The sequence below is a fragment of the Camelus dromedarius genome, chromosome 8 (genome assembly GCF_036321535.1).
Source record: "Camelus dromedarius isolate mCamDro1 chromosome 8, mCamDro1.pat, whole genome shotgun sequence".
NCBI classification, from domain to species: domain Eukaryota; kingdom Metazoa; phylum Chordata; class Mammalia; order Artiodactyla; family Camelidae; genus Camelus; species Camelus dromedarius.
In genome coordinates this window covers 23,883,757-23,906,236 of record NC_087443.1, presented here as the reverse complement: position 1 = coordinate 23,906,236, position 22,480 = coordinate 23,883,757, and the positions used below count along the sequence as shown (strand labels likewise).

The 22,480-nt window shown below is 36.2% G+C and overlaps 1 pseudogene; it reads right to left on the bottom strand.

Moving 5' to 3' along the window:
- LOC105092496 (serine/threonine-protein kinase MARK2-like) overlaps positions 1-21,812 on the bottom strand; it is a 63,710-nt pseudogene extending 41,898 nt beyond the window's left edge.
- Positions 21,813-22,480: the final 668 nt, after the last annotated feature.

The following is a 22,480-nucleotide window of genomic DNA, read 5'->3' as shown; positions in this document are numbered from 1 at the left end:
TGTGTAGCATGATCCCACTTATATATTTTCCTGGTTATGAGAAGGAAGCACAAAGCGTACCTGTCAGGAAGGATACCTGTGTTGTATGTGAGTGTTGAGGACAGAATGAGCTAAGTGCTGAGATAAGCTTCTCTGACCACTACGGTCAAATTCCACATCAGGAAACACACTTGCCGGTATAAGAAGGAACCCACTCAACTTGGAATAATACAAATAATTACACAATTACTTAAGTGATATGCTGTTCTCTTTATTCCCTCCCCTCCTACAGTTTCTATCTTACATGTCTCCCACCCACCTCTTTTTTGGGGTATACTTAGTTCTGGGTTTGTTGTTAATAACTCTTGCTAAAAGGTAAATATGTATGATATAGTCGAACTGGGCTTGAAATTTAAACTTCTTCTTGCAGCCAAGTAATTATTATAAAAATACTGATTCCACTCAGACTGCACTGGAACTTAATTACACTGATATAAGCACTGTGATGAATCACATCTCAAGCTGAAGATGCTGAGAAATCACGGAGCGTAAGAAAGGGGAATTGAATAAATACTAATATCTTCTTTATTCTAAAAGATCGTCATTTATAGAATCTCAAAAAAATTAGCCTCTCAAAACTAAAAGGGAGTTAAAGACTGTCCACACTAGCTGCCTAGAAGATCTGCCTTCCTTCTAGGATGTTACGACTCAGCATAGAAATACGCCATTCTTCCTGCATTTCCAAACAAATGATAGGTGGAAATTTATTAAGCCACCATCAAGATTTGCGATTGCCTGATGATTAATAATGGCACTATGCAATCTTCAGACCGTACGTACATGGAATTTGCATGTGGAAGGAGTAATACAGATGGAAACGCATTAAAGATATATATTATATATATGTGGTGAAAGATTAGGATACATTAAAACTGCAAGATGGGAGAGTCATCCTAAAGGTTATATTAATACAAATTAATGGCTTACGTTCATTCTGATAAAGAAGTGAATGTCATATAATATTTTGTGCAAAATTGAATCTGATAATGTAGATACTGAAGTTAGTGCTCTCTGATGTTCTTCAGTGATCTGTTTACTAGATTCTAATAAGAGAAACAACAAACGAATGGGACATGTGGGGGAGGCTATAAAGCAGGCAAATATCTCTGAAGCATTAGACTACACAAAGAACTTAAAAGTACTTTAAGGAATGGTAATCTAGTTTATATTCAATTTATTTCATTTCCCTACAAAGCCCTGAGGAACATACTCCATTTGTTGCACAAAAGCCAATTACAGTAATGGGCCGTTCATAAGAGTTTCCAGCTTTCAGAATTAGCTCTCACCATTTAACAGTACATTTTCAGATGACTGGGAAGCTAATCACTTCTAATTCTTCAGTAACTCTGTTTACAGGATCAGCATAAAAACGACACCATTCTCTTAGTCCTCAGAGTAGACCAACATGAACAAACTAACAGAAAAAGAAGAATTAAAAAGACCTTGGTTTATCATAAAAGCAGAATCACAAAAATAATTTCCTGGTAACGCGATCCCCTGGCGGGAATATAAATTGTTCAAATACTTTTATAACACTGATTATCTCTGTGCCCTGGGACAACTTATTCTCTTTTCTGTCTTTAGTTTTCTTGTCTGTAAAAGAGGGTAGTCTCCCCCGTCTCATCAGATAGTTGAAAGATGGAACTACTCAATGTGCAAGTCACCCAATGGATGCCCAGTGGGTGTTCCTTCCTCTTCCTTGACCCTTGGCCCTTGAAGCCCTAGATAAAGAAGATATTTTACTTTCTGTCCCCAATAACTTCTTGTCCTGGTCTTTAGGCAATACCCTGCCATGAAGATATGATCAGATGAGACATTCTTTGGCCCCTGGAGTTTTCTCAAGTCCCCCAGTATTTCTCAGCTGGGGCACTGTGGGCATTTGAGGTAGGAAAATGAATTGTGTAGGGTTGTTCCACAGGTATCGGGCGCTCGTGTCTCTAAATGCTTCCCACTAAATGCCAAAAACTAATCAGTCATTGTAACAAACCCCACCCCCGGCCAAAAAAAAAAAAAAAAAACCCAACAAAATACACATACATACAATTTCCAGTCACCCACAGTTTCTTCTATAAAAGGACTACAAGATTCTTCAATATCCTACAAGAGTGCATTTCACTTTATTCGTGATCTCACAGTTAAATGAAAAATATTTATTAGCTACTTTTGATAGGCTAGATTCAACTTCAGGTTTATTTAAGATAAAACTCATCTTCCTCACCTACCATTATAAACAAGATTTGGTCCAGGTTAACTAGAAGATGTGTAAATTTAAGGAAGCATCAACTCTTCAAGTTGTTGATATTTAGTTAGCTCTGAGAATAAAAAAATTTAACTTAAAAAAAATCACATGATCTGCATCTGAGAGAAACCTGCAAATTCTACTCTCATACACAGGATGTGATTCACTTGTAATCTGGAAGCTTCAAAATCAGAAAAAGAATCCCCACCATCCACAGGTCTCTTCAGACAGACTGTCAAGTTTACCCAGTTAATTTTTTTTATTAGATTATAACCAGAACCCATCTTAATTATAGTGACTGAATTTCACCTTCCACCAATCCCAAATAACTCTGCACTTTATTTTAAGGATATCTGTTGGGGTTTTTTTTTGTTTTTTGTTTGTTTGTTTGTGCACTGAGAATTTCAATCCCTGCAGCTAGCTTCTAGCGTTTGGAATAAATTCAATTTTTGGCTCTTCAGATTGAGTAATTTGTGATTTCCTTTAAGAGTTTCCTCCTCTGCCCTAAAGGTGACTCTTGTGTTTTTTTGTTTCAAAGTCCTCGTGGCCTCTTTTGCCACTGGCTGGTTTTCCATTTCTGATCTTGGCCACTTCTACTTCTCAGCTGATTTGCAGGGCAGATGACTGACAAGACTGTGAAGGCAGTACATGAGCACAACTTCCTGACTCAGTTTAGCAGCTTTGCCACCTCCTCTTGTTGTCTGAACATCTAGGGGCCCTGTCCAACAGGTGCACAGTATTCCTGACATGAACTCGTCATATTGGGGTGACCATGTTTGCACATACATTGTCAGTCACAACGGAAATTTTCACCTAGAAGATGTGGGTAGTTGGTGTCCGGAAACTTCATTGTCCCTGCCCTTGACAAAGGAACCGGCCTCTCTCCCTAGTTAACCCAAATCAGAAGACTGAGCAGCGACACTCTGGAAAAGAGGCTGAGCTGTAGTCTATTCACTTGAAGCAATCACTAAGCAGCTGTCACAGGGAATCACAAGTGCTTTCTCTTTTTTTGTCCTGGTGACAGTGTCTGTTCTCTGATTTAGCTTCTGGTAACAAACAGAGCCCCTGAGAGCTTTCCAACAGATCTCCAGACCTCCACAAATGAGTCCCTGCAGACTCAGGTGGGAGGAGGTCCTTCAGTCCCTGACCCAGAGAGACAGAAAACGAGGAAAACCTATGGCGGGCCTGCTGGTCCAGCAGTCCATGAACCTAGGTAATGGCACCCCCTCCTCCTCCATCACCCGGCTCCCCACATTCCAAGGGAAAAGAGGGGGGCTATTACTAAGACAAAGAAATGTAAACAGGCAGAAACAAAATCACAGACCTAACACATAGAACATAATGTTACATAACCCCTAACACGGGTTATGACAGGGACACATAAATGTCCCTCTCCTCGTGATTCATGATCACTTCAGTACTGTTAATAACAGTGTCCCTAAAGATAACTTCTGTGCATTTTTGCCCCAGCCATAGAGGGGAAAAATATCAACGTGCCTCTTCTCATTTCCCAGTTTTTTATGTTCTGTAGGTCTGAATGAATCTTCCATTGGCTTCAATTGTGTTTATTCTTCCTGATAGAGTTTTTTGGTTGTTTTTTTTTTTTCTTTTTTTGAATTTGGGAGAAATTGATGTTAATCCATTTGAAGGGTAGCAAATGAAACAAATCCCATGATCCACGGGGAAAATATGACTCAGCATTGTCCTTTCAGGTATTTAAATAACTTCCTTTCATCCAATAAGCCTGCCACACAAAATGCAGCTTCTTGCCTCACACTAGCAGGTCCTTGCTCTGCGAGGGAGGTCGAGGGGTGCTGGGCTGCACCTCGCAGGTCTACGAGGCCTATACTCATCCAGTTGCAAGACCAAAGAAGGAACTCAAGAGTCAGTGACAGACATCAATGGTTTAACGGATGGGGAGCTTATGTGTCTGAACACCATGTGCAGAGGGTGGAAGCAGTCTTGCTCCTGGGGGCCGGGGGAGGTTAGCAGTTGCAAGAGGAACCGACATCAGGTTGGCTCATCAGTTACCAGGGAAACCAGCAGAAGGGCATGCCCCTCATCGCCCCTTTGATAAGAACAATCACTAGCTGGGGTGGGGGGCAAGTATGTAGGAAGGTCGGTCCTGTGAATAGGGTGTAGGTGAAGCAGGCGCTGAGGGAGCAGGGGACGTCCGAGAGAGAGAACAGCCACCTTGAATGGCCTGACCATACGAGTGGACATTATTGACACCACAGTAACACGAGAAACCAAGGAGGAGAGAGAGGAAGTAATCTGGCGTTTCACTCACAGTCCAACACTCCTACTGTTCTGGATGTGCAGACAACAGCAATATGGCTGATGTCCTTGGGGCTCACTTCAGATGACTGTTCAAGGGGCCACAGAATGAGCATCTGATTGACCATCCAGACCCCAGTTGATCTCAGGTCTCCAGGATCCCAGTGCTGCTCACTCTCCAGACGATTCTTGAACCAGAGTATCCTCCCAGCAAGAAAACCACAGTCCCAACTCTTAATTTATTGCCTTCATTTTCCAGGGTCTTCAACTACTGTTTATGTCCACCCCACTTTAGCATAAATCACTGTCAGACTAGTAAATGGTAACATTCCTTTGAGCCCACTGTCATCTCTGTACCTGCCAAACGTATCGTGTCCCCCTTGGCAGCCTTGATGGGACATATTCCAGCCATACACTCGTATCTTGAACAATTATTTTACATATAGGTGTGTGATAACTCACATCTAGATATAAACTACTGACCTTACATTTAGAGAGATTCCGAATTATATTCCTAGCAGGAGGAAGGATTTTCATTAAATCAGCTAACAAGGGGGAAACAGGACTGAGAGTGTGTCTCAGGTAGGAGGAGGTCCTTCAGTCCCTGGCCCAAAGAGACAGAAAAATGAGCGTTTCTCTCAGTCTTATTTCCCCCTTGTTAGCGAGAGATTATATATGGAAAATGAATAAAGAAAGAAGGGAATTAAATATATTTATCCACACATACACAATGTTTTTACTATACTTGAGTTTTTCCACCTTTATTCCTTCCTCTTTCAAGACTTGGCACTGTGCATAAGAAACAAATACAGCTTGAAAAAGCTACTCTGGGTTTCTCACAGACCCTACACATTCCTGTGTACAAATCACACAGAATTTCCCAGTGGGGGCTTGCCTGGGGGATTATTTACAAAAACACTATTTTAATGTTCTGATGGATCAGAAATAGGTTGTGCTTTTCTCGTATTATTCCCAGAGAATTTTTTTCATCATTGTCCAAAATGTGATTACTTGTAATTTAAAATTTATATAAAATTGAGTCGATGTTAGAAACAAACTGACTATGAAACTTGAAAATCACATTCAATTATTAATTAGGGTAATACTGAAGAGCCAGTTTGTAAAGTTCACAAAATTTTTTACTACTACTTTTTCAGTGGTTTATAGGCTATTTTAAGGAAATATTTTAAATTTATTACTGTGACATTTTGTAAAAATACACAGAGAAGGGAAATGTTAATCAGGGGTATAATATATAAAGTTTTACTATCATTACCAAATTTTAAGGCACTGAATTGAGAGGAAAAACGAAACATTATCTTTCAATTTAATGAACAGTCTCTAGGACATCATAGGTATTTAAAAACAATTTCTAAAATTCACCTAAATTAGGCTGTGTGCGTAGATATGGGTATGTGTTGTTTTCCTGTTGGCTACACTGTTTCAGAAATTTAACATTTTTCTGGAGCACTCTCTTAAGCAGCTCCTGGAAATTAGCCCTATAAACTAATTATTCTCACTCATAAAACATGTTTTTCCAAAAACTCAGCAGAAAAAGGAGCTCTATTGTTAATTGCTACTTACTCCACAATTCTGTTAACTCTGACCTCCTCCATAATCTCCCTAATTTCATCTCATTAGCTCTAATTATGTTGCCATATACAATGCTACCCACTTCCACCTGCTTGTTGTTTATATCAACCTAATGTTTTGGATTCCTCAACAGGTTCCCCTTTTGGTTGACTCTTAGGCAAGCATTCATTTTGATGATGCTAAGTGTTTTGATGATATGTAAGTCACTTCCTACTGACCTGGCCAACGCCATATTTTTTTCTTCATCCATGGACATTGAGATGATAAGGCTTTTATTGTCCACACGTATCTTTGATAACTAGTTCAGCAGTAGCTTCCTTATTTTAAAATAGGGAAAATAGCTTGTCTTGCAGGCTTTTTTCTTTTGACTGGATGTGATAAAACATATGAAAGAACCCTGTAAACTCAATACCCCCACGATCAACAATGCAAAGTATTATTATTTTCACTGTGATTATTCTTGCCTCTGATTAAAATTCAAAGTGTGTGAGATATATATACAGATATATATATAAAACACATATATAATATATAAATAAAAAAAATATATATATAAAAAACAGATCTGGTTCCTCAAATGTTAAACATGTCTGTCAATCTCTAATTTTAAGGTAATCCACTCCAGAGAGGCTGCCAAAACCATATGAACAGAGAATCAAGCTGAGTAAATAAATATGCAGTTGTTACAAGCTGAAACTTTGGTCCAATCCGCAATGCCACGTCCTGCGTACTGATCTGACGGGCACCATGTGTTAACACTGAAGAACACACTTCCTCCTTAGCAGCCTAAGAGCATACTTAGCACTTATCCCATTATTCCTTCACACTGCTTGGGCCAAGGAGGGGACTCAGGCTACCTGATTTCAACAAAACATAAGGAACAGTCATCAAGACCGTTGTACTGGAGAAAAGATCATGAAACAGAAAAAAATCCCCAAAGAAAACATTAACTTTTGACAAGGTAGTAAAGTTAATACAATGGAGAAAGAATAGTCTTTTCAACAAATGGCGCTGGGACAATTTAATGTACATCAGCAAGGAAAAAAAAAACTCAATCAATAAACCTCATCATACTCCCCTTATATTATACAATTAATTCAAGATTGATCATAGACCTAAGTATAAACCTTAACACCACAGCATACCTCGGAGGTATTACAAGCTCAGTCACAGACCACTGCAATAAAGCAAATACCACCATAAAGAGAGTCACACAAAGTCTGTGGCTTCCCACTACATGTGAAAGTTATGTTTACACTACACTGTAGTCTATTAAGTGTACAATAGCATTGTGTCTAAAAAGTGTACATACTTTAATGAGAAAATACTTTAGCTCTAATAAATGCTAACCATCATCCGAGCTTTCAACGAGTCATTAATCGTTCTGCTGGTGGAGTGTCTTGCCTCAGATGTTGATGGCTGATGACTGACCAGTGTGGTGGCTGCTGAAGGTTGGAGTCGCTGTGGCAATTTTTTTTTTTTTTCAAAGAGACAACAATGAAGTCTGCCACATCGATTGACCCTTCCTTTTGAGAATGATTTCTCTGTAGCATGCAATGCTGTTTGATAGCATTTTACCCACACTGGAACTTCTTTCAAAATTGAAGTCAATGCTCTCAGGCCCTTCTGATGCTCTATCAAATAAATTTATGTTATATTCTAAATCCTATGTTGTCATTTTAGCAAACTGCACAACATCTCCACCAGAAGTAGATTCCATCTCAAGAAAACACTTTCTTTGCTCGTCCCTAAGAAGCAACCCTCCTTGTCCTGTAAGTTTTATCCTGAGATTGCAGCAATTCCATCACAGCTTCAGAAGCCACTTCTAAATCTATTTCTCTTGCTATTTCTAGCATATCTGCATTCTAGCATAAAGGCAGTTACCTTTCCCACTGAAGTCTTGAATCCCCTCAAAGTTATTGATAGGGGCTGGAATCAACTTCTTCCAAGCTCCAGTTAATATTGATACTTTGACCACTTTCCATGAATAGTGAATGTTCTTACTGGCATCTAGAATGATGAATACTTTCCAGAAGGTCTTAAACTTACTTTGCCTAGATCTATCAGAGGGATCCCTGTCTGTGGCAACTGTAGCCTTTTGAAAGGTATTTTCTAAATAACAATACTTGAAAGACAAAATTACTACTTCACCCATAGGCTGCAGAACAGATGTCGTGTGAGCAGGCACGAAGACGTTACTCTCACTGCACACCTCCATCCGAGCTCCTGGGTGACTAGGTACATTGTCAATGAACAGTAATATTTTGAAAGGAATCCTTTTTTTCTGAGTAGTAGGTCTCAACAGTGGGCTCAAAATATTCAGCAAATCGTGTTGCATACAGACGTGCTGTCATCTAGGCTTTGTTATTGCACTTACAGAGCACAGGCAGAGTCGATCTAGTATGGTTCTTCAGGGCCCTAGGATTTCCATAATGATAAATGAACTTTAGCTTGAACTTCAAGTCCCCAGCTGTCTTAGCTGCCCTTTGAAATATGAAGCCAGGCACAGACTTCTCCTCTCTAGCTATGAAAGTCCTGGATGGCATCTTCTTCCATGTCTACATTGAAAATCTGTTGTTTAATGCAGCCACCTTTATTGATTACCTTAGTTAGATCTTCTGGATGACTTGTTGCAGCTTCTACATCACTATTTGCTGCTTCACCTTGCATTTTGATGTTATGGAGATGGCTTTCTTTCCTTAAACCTCATGAACCAGCCTCTGTAGCTTCAACCCTTTCTTCTGCAGCACCCTTACTTCTTTCAACTGCCACAGAATTAAAGAGAGTTAGGGCTTGGCTCTGCATTGGACTTGGCTTAATGGAATATTGTGGCTGGTTTGATCTTCTACCTTGACCACTAAAAATTTCTCCACGTCAGCAATAAGGTCGTTTCACTTTCTTATCATTTGTGTGTTCACTGGAGTAGTACTTTTAATTTTCTTTGAGAACTTTTCCTTTGCATTCACAGCTTGGCTAACCATTTGACACAAGAGGCCTAGCTATTAGCCTGTCTTGGCTTGTGACATGCCTCCCTCACTAAGTTCAATCATTTCTAGCTTTTGATTTAAAGTGAGAGACATGTGGCTCATCCTTACATTTGAACACTTAGAGGTCATGGTACAGTTATTAACTGGCCGAATTTCAATATTGTTATGTCTCAGAGAAAAGGAAGCCTGAGGAGAGGGAGAGATGGGGGAACAGCTGGTGGGTGGAAATAGCAGAACACACAACATTTAGTGATTTAGTTCACCATCGTCCATGGGTGCAGTTTCTGGCACCCCAAATCAATTACAATAGTAACATCAATGATCACTGCTCATAGATCACCAAGAGAAATATAACAATATCAATAAAGTTTGAAATATTACACAAGTTACCAAAATGTGACACACAGACACTAAGTAAGCAAATGCTATTGAAAAAAATGACATTGATAGATTGGCTCAATGTAGGGTTGCCAAAACCTTCAATTTGAAATAATCCACAGGGAGGTAGATGTACCGCTGTTACTAGTACCTAGAGTAGTAGTTTATACTACATCTGTGTATACATAGAATTTGTACCAAGGAAAATATTAAAACTATAAATTTTTTTTTTAAATTGTGCAACTTTTCCACATTGTGTTATGGCTGAGAGGCAACTTTCTAGATAGGAACTTTCATTTAGTAGTTTTCTATAAGTCAGCATATATGTGGTATTTCTGTTAAGAATAGAAAATTAATCTCTCACAGGTGGTAATATAAATCTTATCAAGTTTCTAATTCTATAGTGTATCATGTTTTTTTTTTTTTTTTTGGTTGGTTGGTTGGAGTAAAAACCTTTCATTCCCCATTATTAGAACTCACAGGTCTGGATTTGAGGGATGGGATTAGTGTCATATGTCTCATCTACATTGAATGTAACCATTCATCAGCTTTTCTCAATATAAAGATGCCATACAGTCAAACCATCAGCAGTTTGGCTGCAAAGAACACAGCCCATAGCCTAGCCTAAGAAACGAATCCTGGGAATCACAAGGATTTTATTTTTCTTATTAGTCTTGGGCCAATTCTGTTCTCCAAGCTCTCTCTCTTAAGGAACTCTTTAATCCTCTAAAAATGAGTCTTCTAAGACTGAAACCTGAAAGGGAGGTGGCTTCTCAAGTCTGAAAGACTAGAAGTCAGAACACATGCTTCCTTAAATGTACAGACCTCACAACCCATGAATTGATTAGGCATCAGACAGAGACAGAGGACTAGTTTATTCTGGGGGCTATGGTTTTCATGCAATTCATCTGTTCAATGTGTTAGAAAACCACTGAATGAAGAAGAAAAATATCCCATTTCTGTCAAAAAAAGATAAAACAAATGACAGCCCTCTAGGAACTGGGAATTCTGCCAGGAGCTATGTTCATTGACCTACTTCTCAATTGCATCTATGAAAAGGATTTTGTCCACAACTTTGTTCAAATCATACACCCTATTACAACATATGCCTTGATAAATACTAAGTCTGGGTCATACTTATCATTTAATCAATGTACATACATATATATATATACATATATATATGCATATATATGCATATAAACATATGTTCATTAGCACACAGACACACATGCAAGAATACATACATATACATGTATACACAGGTATTTATTATATACAAATCAGTTTGTATGTAAAATAGCATGAAACAAATAAAAATATGGTATCATAAAATATATTCAGTTTATCCTCGACTCAGTTAATATCACTCCAAATTTTCTACTTTAGTAACTCAAAGTAATTTTAGAAAATGCTTTGAGGTTATTTAATAATATTCTAAAACACCATATAAAAAGTTCAGAGATAAAAAAATGATGACAAGGAAACTAAAAATTTATACTGAGGGTGGTAAATTATATAAATAGTACTATGAAAACTTAAGTAAGTGACATAAAAGACATTCTTGAGGTGCTTTTCTATAATGTAAAGGAACAGGACAAACATTTGCAGGAAGAGAAAAAAATGTTAAGAATTTAGAAGAACCATCTAATCTATAAATTATATGGGATCCTTTGGAAGGAACCATAAAAATTAGAAAAGAAATGGTCAAAATATAATAAAGTATAAGTTAAAATAAAGAGCATAATTAGTAGATATGAATAGTATAAATAATACACAAATATAACTATACTGGTATATTATTATTATTAGATTAAATGGATATAGAAAAACTATACCCAAAAGATGATGATGTCAGTTTTCACATTAAGTAACAAAATTAAAACTGAACATAAATTTCTTCTTTGCAGTGCTGAAAATCAAATGTCAAAGAAGCAGTTTTAAAAATTAAAATGTTATTCTGTTTCCTATAGGGTCGGAGAGGTAAGATCTCACCAGACTGACTCACGCACAGGAAATCATTACAAAATCTGAACATAATGCAAACAGCAGGTACCTGGAGACACTGGGGAGTGAACAGAATTAAGCAGAATCTTGTGGGGTGTACAAACTCAGAGGAGAGGTATTTTACAAATGGATTTCATATTGTTATTGCTCTTAGATTTGAGCCTAAGCATTCAGGATGCTATGGGAAGCAACAAGGCTGCCACTGGAAAAACCACAGTCTTCTGGGCCTGGATATTCACAACCTCTGAGACTTAGAAGAAACTCAGAAGGCAAAGAGACAGAGAAAGGATATCCTAATTCTATCTACATGACTCTCTGAACCATACCTGTAGGAAACAAAGCAACTCAGCTAAAAACAAAAATTCTGAATTAAAATCAGATCTGTTGACCAAGAAACAGAGTTTGTTATTCCCATGCAACAAAAATTACAGAATTCAGATTCTCCATGCTCAGGACACAATAAGAAAATTGCCAAATATACAAAGATCTAGGAATTTGGAACATATTTTGAAGAGCAAAGAAAATCAACTGAGATTTACCCTGAGATGACCAAAATGTTGGAACTAGCAGCCAAGACTTTTAAAGTGACTACCAACAACTCTCCTCAGTGATGTGAAACAGAACACACTTTCAATGACTAAAAAGCCAGGGAATCTCAGCAGAGAAATAGACATTATTTTTAAAAAGAAACAAATTTTTATCCTAGAACTGATCAATGCAGAATCTACAATAACAGCGAAATGTAAGGGGCATAGGCAATATTCTTGGAAATGAAGATGGATCAATAGAAAATATTTACTGTCAATAGCTCTAAGGAAAAATGTTGAAAAGTGAACAGAACCTCAAGTACCTGGTATATGATATCAAATGGTTGAAAATATGTACAATTGGAGTTCCAGAAAGAGTGTAGAGAAAAAAAATAGTGTAGAAAAATACTGGAAAATAATGGCTGAAAATTTCCCAAATTTGATGAAAGACAAAAGCCAGTCAATTAGAATAAACACATAGAAGCCACACCAAGATACAAGCCATGTTATAGTCACATTTTGAAAGCTAAGTATAAAAAAGCAAATCAAAATCACCTAGAGAAACAAATATTACACGCAAGGGGATGATGATTTTATTAAGATCTGACATCTCAAACTACAGAGGAAAGAAGAATGAAACAACATCTTTAAAGAGTTCCACAAAAAGTTTACTCTAGTAGCCTATGTCTAGCATAAATATCCTTACAGGATGAATTTGATATGTAAACATTTTCACTTTAAAGAAAGTTTACTGGCAGGACATCTATACTGTAATGTATGTTAAAGAGATTCTTCAAACTGAAGGTAAATGATACCTAATAGAAACCTGGATTCTCAGAAAGAAATTAAAAGCACCAGAAATGGTAAATATTTGAATAAATGCAAAATAATATTAGGTCTTTATTTCTTAATTTTCATGTAGTTCATATACTTGAAACATAAATTATAATATTATCTAGGGACTTTATCATATATGTACAGATGAACACATAAAACAGCTATATGTATAGAGCTGGAATTTTTTTATATTTTATGTAAAGTAAATCAATACTAACTTAAGTGGATTGTGGAAAGTTAAGGATGTATGCTGTAATCCCTACAGCAACTATAAAAATATTATGCAAAGAACCACAACTGAAGAGCTGACAGGATAATTAAAATAGAATATCAACATGTATTCAAATAATTTAAAATTTAAAAAAAAGAAAGAGAGAAATAAAATTTTAGGAGAAAATAAGAAATAAAGTGATAGATAACTGAACCAAATCACTAATTATGTTAGAAACTAATGGAGTAAACCATGTGCATGTTCCTAATGACAGAGTTTCAAAATACATGAGACAAAACTGACAAAATTAATTTAAGAAGTAGACAATCCCACAGTATTATGAATATTTTAACATCATTATCTCAGCAATTGATAAAACGAGGCTCAAAAACTAAAGCCAAAGGAAAAAAAAAATATCAGAACACCCTTATCAAATTCATTGATATAATTAACATTTACAGAACACTACACTAAACTACATTAGAATATACATTTAGGGCACATGGTAATTTTACCACAATGAACCATAGATTGGTGTATAAAACAAGTAAAAATTCATTTAAAAAATTAAATCATTCAGAATATATTCTCTGAATGCAGTGGAATTAAATTGGAATAACCAAAACCCCTAAAATATGTAGCTATTAAACAACATTCTTCTGAATGACCCGCAAGTTAAAGAAGAAATATCAAGGGCAATGAAAAATGTTTTAAAATGAAAAATCATGAGTATATATTAAAATTGGTGGAGTGCTGCTAAAGCAGTATACATAGGGAAAGTTTTAGTTTGGAATTTATACATTACATTAAAATAAATTTAATGATATGAGGTATTACTTTAAGAAATTAGAATAAGAATAAAAAATAAATAAACAATAAGTGTAAATAAGAAATAATAAAGCTAAAATCATAAATAGACAAAATAGAAAAAGAACAACAGAAAAGAATCAATGAAACTCAAAGCCAGTTCTTTTATTTTGAAAAATCAATAAAATTGATAAGCTTCTCTCTAGTTAATTGATCAACAAAAAAAAGAGAGAGGGAAGATACATATTGTCAATATCATTAAAGTGGTTTCATCACTTCAGATGCTAGAGATATTAAAAAATAATAATATAGAAATATTATGGATAATTTGACAACCTAAATGGAATGGACAAATTTCTGGGAAGATACCAAATTACCAAAATCAGTGCAAGAAGAAATAGAAAATTTTAATAGCCTGATATACTTTAAAGAAATATAATTCAAAAACGAAAAACTTTCCTGGAAAGAGAAATCTAGGTCCAAATGGTTTCACTGGTTATCTCAATAACTTATGTAACAATGAAGTAATACAAATCCCATGCAGACTCTGTCATTAAAATATGGAGGAAGAACGGAATCTCAACCTGTTTTATGACACTATTATTGCCTTAAACAAAAATCAAAGACATCACAAAAAATAAAATAGGTCAATAACTGTAAAAACATACAAACAAAAATTATCAATAAACTTTTAGCAAATAGAATCCAACAACATAAAAATGACAGATAATACATCATACCCAAGGGTTGCTCTTCCTGGGAATGGAAGGTTGGTTTAACATTAGGAAATCAATCAATGTAATTCAGAATATTAATAAAATTAAAAAGAAAAACTAAATAGTATTTTACACAGATCAGAAATAGCATCTAGCAAAGTTCAAGACCATTCATGCTAAAGATTCTCAGCCAACAAGGAAATTTCCTCAATCAGATTAAGGACATCCATGAAAGATGTACAACTAGGGTCATATTCAGTGGTGAAATGCTCAATGCTTTCAGCATAAGATCAGGAACAAGGCTAATGTTCACTCTCACTGCTTCTATTTAACATTGTATTGAAGATCCTATCCTGTACTTTATTAACAGGGAAAAAAAATTTTCTTAAGACATATCGAAAAGAAAGGAAAAAGTAAATCTGTCTTTATTTAATTACAAGCTTTGAAGGGCTTATACTATCTTATTTTAAGACTTACTACAAATCATCAACTATCATTAGAGTATATTGTTGGTGTAAGAGCAGACATATATAAAAGTGGAGCATAATGAACAAACCAGAAATAGACCCACCATGTAATTGATCACTTGATTTCCTAGAAGGGCATTAAGATAATTCAATGGAGGGAAAGATGGTCTGTTCTACAAAAAACATTGGAGTAAATAGAAACCTGGTTAGAAAAAGTAAAGACCTTTACCTCATACCAAGTAGAAAATTAACTTGGAATCGATCATGGACCTAAATGTAATTGCTCAAACTTCTAGAAGAAAACATGTTATTTTTAAACATTGGTTTAGGGAAACGTGCTTTAAACAGGATACAAAAAGCACAAGCCATAAAGTTTTTAAAAAGTGGTAAACTTCATAAAATTTAAAACTTTTTACTTTGAAAGACGAAGTTATGAAAATTAAAAGGCAAGCTAGAGACTGGGAGAAAAATACACCTATATAATACAAGACTTTTATTGAGATGATTATAAGGAATGGTTACAACTCAATTATAAGAAGATAATCCAACTTAAAAAGTGGAGAAAAATAGAAAGCACACACGAAAGAAGATACACGTAATAGTAAATAAGCCCGTGAAAAGAGGTGCAACATCCCTAGTCATCAGAGGACAAAAAAATTTAAACAAGTTACCGCTATCCACCCACTAGAATGGCTAAAGTTAAAAAGACTGACAACACCAAGTGTTGGTGAGGCTATGAAACAACCATCACACACATAGCTTGCTGGGGAATGCAAAATAGCACATTCACTTTGGAAAATAGTGTGACATAAAATGCCATGTAGATTTACCATAAGAACTCGAAATACCACTCCTAATTATTTACTCAAGGGAAATGAAAACATACCTACATGCAATAACTTGTACGTGAATGATTATAGCATCATTTTCATAATAGTCAGGAACTGGGAACAACACAAATGTCTATTACCTGGTGAATGAATAAACACATTACAGAATATCCATATATAGAAACTACTCAGCACTAAAAAGAGACAAAAGGTGATTACATGCAACAAAACGGATGAATCTCAAAAAACATTCTGTTAAGTGAATGAAATCAAACAAATGACCACATAATGTAAAAGCTCATTTTATAAAGTTTGGTCAGTTTTTTTACACCTGTGAAAGACCCACACCGTTTGACCTATAGAGTCCACAGTCTGGATCTTGCTACTTGCACACTGTGGATGCAGTCCAGTGTGATCCACTGTCTTCTGTTACTCCTGCAAATAGACAGCTGATCCAGACAATGAATCAGACAGTTTTGATCCCTTTGGCAAAACTACCATTTTTATGAAATTTAATAATAGAGAAAAGACAGATAGCAAATTCGTAGTTGTCTGAGCCTGGGTTAAGAGAGCAAATCAACTATAAGGAACAATGAACAAACATCTAGGAGATGAAAACATTTTCTGTCTTGTGTTGGTGGTGATTACAGAACACTATAGGATTATCCAAATTCATCAAACTGTATAATTAAAGTTAGTGAATTTCAGTTTCTATAAATTATATTTTGATAAAGCTGGAGGAGAAAAAAACAAAAATAATACTGTTGAAAAATGAATATATAAAAAAGAAAATATAACCACAAAATACCTGCAATTTTATTACACATAAATATATTATTTTAGTATTTCACTTTATGCTTGTTAGGATTTTCAGTGTTTATAAATACTGGTATTTCTTTTTATTAAAATGTTATATATTATACAATATTTTAAAATATATTTAATAGCAATGAACAGTCAGTAAAAAAACCCTGAAATTATAGAAATAAAGTTAAGATAATTTTCTGATGACTTATTCCAGCTGACAACTTAATTGAAATTAATAATTCAAAGATATGAAATACATGGTCTGTGCTTTCTTTCTTTGCCAATCCTAGAAAACTGGAAAAGGTATTGTTTTTGAAATGAAATGCTTTTACTTGCTTGCTTCATGACCGCTTAAAACAATACATACTGCTTCCCTCTTCAGCATTTGTTAACAAAAAAATTTAAACTTTTTATATACTTAGTGCATTGTGCCTATAGAATTATTAATTCTAAAGAAGGTTTGTTCCAAGCAGAACTAACTGTGCAGAGCAACATAATGGAGACTGTCACTGAAAAGGAATTTGAGATGTAGTTTTCTGAATCTTCAAATTGAATGACCTGGGTTAATTTTTTTTTCATGTTGGTAAATTTATTATCTGACAGCAGACTTCTTTTTAGAATCTTTTTTTGTAAGGACCTGTGATATAGTATGGTTTAAATATGAATACAAAAATAAAACAGCACGTATAATAGACTTTCAACTATTGTATCAACTTCAGCAAAGTCATTGCATGGAAAATGTCCAAATAATAAATTATTATTTTAATTTTTATTTTGTGGACGACATGCTAATGTTAGTAAAGTATGAATTAACTTTATTAAGTGTTGGAATGTATGGTTTACTTGACAAGAATACACATCATTATTTCTGAACAATGAAGGAGGTCTTTAAAACTTTTTTGCTTCTAAGTACTATTGTATTTCAGGTAAATTCTACCAGAAACCAAAATATATTTTTCTTCCACCGCCAGAATTGTCCATATCAATAATTCTGCTTTATCTTTTAAGAGAGAGCACCGTCTGACAAATGGCCATGTCCGCACAGAGCAATAAACTGCAAAACATCTGACTGTTCACTCACCACTCAAAAATCTCCCTGACAGTTAGCACCAGAACAGCTTCAGAGACCAAACAGGAATAGACATGGCTTTAATAAGCTGAGTGAGAATGCCGTGATTCACATCCAAGGTCTTTTTCGCAGTTTGCTTCTTCCTCTAACAAGGTACAGGACTTGAGCTACTTCCCCGGAATACCAAATGCACGAGATGGGGAGCCTGCTGCAGGTCTCATCCATGTGCTTAGATGAGAGCTGAGCTCAGTTGTCTGGATAAATGTAGGCAGGACGGCCAGCTGCAAGGCAGCCTGCCTGGCAGAGGTCAAATAATAGGCACCTTTAAACATCTCTCCCAGAGGAAGAAAAATACCACACAATGCTGACCATTCAAGGAGAAATAGTATCCATGTAAAAATGTTGTTCAAACAAGCACCTTTCCTAAGGTTGGGGTGGTGGGGGGTAAGTCTTCCCATGGCAAAAGTAAAAGCTAGACAAAAGCAGTATGTGACAATCTGAGCTTTGAGATCTCACCTAAAATTCAATGTCTGGTTAGTGGAGTGATTTTAGGAATTTTAGCTTTTAGTTCTTTCAAGACAGTTTCCAATTGGATCAGTGATTCTTTGTTTCTGTGGCTTTATATTCATCCCACACTGTGTGGGAAATGTTTGTGAGCTGCATAGGTGGTTGAAATGGGGAGTCATCATATTAATGGGTTGGAAAAAATAACCTGTCGTGAGGTTAAAATCCCTGACCTACAACTTAATATAGACTTCTATGAGATTCAAGTTTCTCCATCTTCAGAATGGGTTGTGTTAATATTAAATCTATATATTGATCTTGGAGGGCTGCTGGAAAAATTCAATAAAAGATTTAGTGTAACATCTTTCTCAAATAGAAGACCCTCATTATTGTGCCAATTTCATTCACTTTTTTCTAATTGAAATATAGTCAGTTTACAGTATTGTGTCAATTTCTGGTATTCTGAGCCTCAGATAGTCAGGTTGGAATTCTTCCTTCTTCCATATTTAGCCCAATTTTATGCTTTCATCTCATCCACTTGATCCATGTAACCTTTTATATTCCTTTTTTTTATCCCATTTTCATCCTCAATTCCCATACACACAGACAAACGTTCCCTCCTACAGACACACACCAACACATACCGACACACAAATCTGGATAAGATACTTGACTTACAACAGGAGCTCTACTTTCCTACTTTCTAGACTGAAGCCTACCGTAGTTAAAAAGTGTATGAGGAGTCCAGCTTTGACTGGTTCCCACAATGTATGCTTTGGAATCAACTTACATTATAACCAGTTGCAACAGACTATCATTTTTCACATCTCTCCTATTCTACTTCCAGTATGATAATTACACTTCTCCCACCCTGTTGAACTCAGGTCTGCAGTATGACTTGCTTTGACTAATAAAATTTTAAAAGAAATGATATATTTCACTTTTTGGCAGAGGTATTAAGAGCCAGTGTTTATACCACACAGCTTTTTCCATCCTCCTTGTGATTAAAATGTTTTAGGAAAGGACTGCTTTGAAAATAGCACTATTTACAATGGCCAAGACATGGAAACAGCCTAAATGTCCATCAACAGATGACTGGATAACGAAGATGTGGTATATTTATACAATGGAATACTATTCAGCCATAAAAAATGACAACATAATGCCATTTGCAGAAACATGGATGTCCCTGGAGAATGTCATTCTAAGTGAAGTAAGCCAGAAAGAGAAAGAAAAATACCATGTGAGAGGGTTCATATGCGGAATCTAAAATAAATAAATAAATAAATAAATAAATAAATAAATAAATAAATACATACATACATACATACATACATACATACATACATACATACAAAACAGAAACAGACTCATAGACATACAATACAAACTTGTGGTTGCCAGGGGGACAGGGGGTGGGGGTGGGAAGGGACAGACTGGGGTTTCAAAATGTAGAATAAATAAACAAGATTGCACTGTGTAGCACAGGGAAATATATACAGGATCTTGTGGTGGCTCACAGCGAAAGAAAATGTGACAATGAATGTATGTATGTTCATGTATAACTGAAAAATTGTGCTCTACACTGGAATTTGACACAACATTTTAAAACGACTATAACTCAATAAAAAAAATGTTTAAAAAAAATAAAATAAAATAAAAAAAGAAAGAAAAGGACTGCTTTGTTAGCCTGGGTCCCTGAAAGACAACAATGATGATAACACAGATCATAGGTCCAAGCCAACTTTCAATGAAATACATCATGAACAAGACGTATTTCTAAGCCAATGAGATTTGGGATATTCTTTATTACAACAGCTTAACCTGCCTTCTCAGGACTAGGCTACTACTGCAGCCTGAACTAGGTCCTTTATTTTGAGTAAATAGACTTCAGCCTTGTTTTCTGTTCTGTAATACAATTTTTAGAAATCTTTTAAATAACACAGTAATTTCATTCGACTGGGTGAGTTTTATACACTCCAACTCCACATTAAGAGGCTGTAGCTCTCTGCTTGATTATAATTTCTTGGATTTCTATTAGCATTGGCTCTGGGTTTCCCATCAGTATAATCGCCCCACCTGTTGCAAAACCCATTTATTCATCTTGGGTACTTTAACGACAATTGCCTGATGAACTGTGATCTGACAATGCCACCCCTCCTTGGGCAGCAGGCTTTATATCCCCAGTCTTAGTGTCTTTTTCCAGCATCAGCACCTGGATGTAGCCCCCTTACTGTCTGTTCCGCTCCTGTTGCTGTGATAAGATTCGGTTTCTGGGTTCCTCTCAGTTTATAAAATAACTAATTTTGATTAAACCACACTTCTATCAATAATAGAATATCCACTCTGTGAGTTACTGACCTTGAGACATTATCATTTTGAGCTTTAATTCTGATACCTCTTATGATTTTTGTGAGAATTTAATAAAACATGTTGCCAAAGATCATTTGACCAATTGTGTGTGCCAAGTTCATTTACCTATGGGAGCTGGGAAAATCATTCAAGAAAGTAAATATAAAATTTTTACCACTTCTGTATGTATGCACACGTACACACACGTTCATTGCTTAGAGTTAAATGAACTACCGTGTACGTATTTTTTCCTAGATCCTCTGGTTGATAAGAGACAAATTGCTACATTTTGGGGGGAAAGAACATTGTTTCTTGAATACTTTCCAGAATTTGCAATCCACTTAAAGAATAAAATGTCTGTAGAGTACCCAAACGCCACTCCATGGTCTGCAGTAGTGCCCTCTCTGCTGACACTCCAAAAAAATTTTTTTAATACAGGTTATTGGGATACCATACTGATATTCCAGTATATTAATCACCCAGTCCTTACCACCATTTAAACTGTCCAAAAAGTCACCAGCCTTATGGTGACTTACGGTGGTAAGGCGGGTCTCTAGAAAGTCTGTGTCAATGTTTTAGTGGATTCCTGGCATTTTGGCTCGGTCTGCACCTTTCAGTCGAGTTCTGCCTACTTTCACACTTCATGCCTATGATGGGCTGAATGTTTGTGCCTCATCAAAATTTATATGTTGAAACCCCACCTCCAGGGTATTTGGTGATCGGTCTTTTGGGAGCTGAGTAGGTCTTGCAGGCTCCACCCTTATAAACGGGAAATGTGCCCTTTTAAAGGAGACCCTAGACAGATACCTTGCCCCTTCCTCCATGTAAGGGTATAGCGAGAGGATGGCTCTCTATGAACCAGGGAGTGGGACCTCACCAGACACTAAATCTGATATGCCTGGATCTTGGACTTCTCAGCCTCCAGATCTGCTAAAAATAAACTTCTGTTGTGTAAGTCACCCTGTCTATGGTATTTTTGTTATAGCTGCCTGAACAGACTCAGACAAGGCCCTATCATTGGTTTGCCCACAGGCTCCAGTGCAATCCTCTTATCAGTAAAATCACCTACTCAGCTCCCTTCTAGAGAGGGGCAAGCCTTCAGACTCACCCACACCCACTTGAGGGGCAGCTCTTCAGGGTTTAGTGCATCAATCGTGGCTGCCATGCTACCCACTGGCATGTTACTCTTGATATGAAACAGGAAAATGCTTTAATGGGGAGATGAATCTGAAGTCCAGGAAAATGTCAAGCAATTTCCCTCATAAAAACTCACATACATTTTAAGCTCAGAGATCAACACAGATCCACATTATCATATAGAAAGTCACTGGGAGAAAGCTGGGCAAGTCATAAGGCCTTGTGCACTTGTAAATAAATTGCATTTGCTTTTCTACAATGGAAAAGGACAAAGCAAAGGAATGGATGCTGATAGTCTTTTACTCCAAGCAATAAACTATCAGAAGAAGATTAGGAGAGAGAGAAAATGGTAGCAGACCTTAGAAGGAGATTAATCATGATGTATAAATTTTTTAGGGCAAGAATTTAGAAATGTTGAGGATTAGTAAGGGGAGGGAGCCCACAAGAATCAGTGGTAGCCTGGTTGGAAGAGAATAAGCCTTCCAGATTCCAGGCCAACATTTTCCACCATCCACTGCACTGTCTGGATCATTACTTCTTAATCCATTTCACCCACTGCAGAAACATCATTGTGGGATGATGACTGACAAAAAGATGCCAAGAGAAACAGAGAATATGGAGTTTGATGGCAAAGATACTCTGACCTTGCACATGGAGCATGCTTCCCATTTCTCCTCCAAATCACTGTGAGAATTT